The 300-nt window shown below is 46.0% G+C and overlaps 1 protein-coding gene across 1 annotated transcript in view; it reads left to right on the forward strand.

The window, feature by feature from the left end:
- LOC107733484 (ubiquitin thioesterase OTUB1-like) overlaps positions 1 to 300 on the forward strand; it is a 9,263-nt gene that overhangs the window by 2,918 nt on the left and 6,045 nt on the right. The window lies entirely within an intron of this gene.

The raw sequence follows: 300 nt of genomic DNA on the forward strand, positions 1-300 counted from the left end.
GGGGGTTCGGTGCCTTGCTCAAGGGCACCTCAGTCGTGGTATTGAAGGTGGGAGAGAGCGCTGTACATCCACTCCCCCCACCTACAATCCCTGCCGGTACAACCTTTGAGTTACAAGTTCGACTTTCTAACCATTAGGCCACGACTTCCCCTCAAATAGCCTGGCACGTCTTAAGTTCTTTGAGCGCGAGATCACTTCTCTTTCAGTGCGAAAACTTCTTTATCTCATTTTCATAAAATAAAATGCTATAGTATTTAACTTTTCCTCTCCATCGGCGAATGATGATTCTGAAAGAAAACG

This window comes from Sinocyclocheilus rhinocerous, unplaced genomic scaffold (genome assembly GCF_001515625.1).
Source record: "Sinocyclocheilus rhinocerous isolate Xijiao unplaced genomic scaffold, SAMN03320098_v1.1 scaffold69, whole genome shotgun sequence".
Lineage (NCBI taxonomy): Eukaryota > Metazoa > Chordata > Actinopteri > Cypriniformes > Cyprinidae > Sinocyclocheilus > Sinocyclocheilus rhinocerous.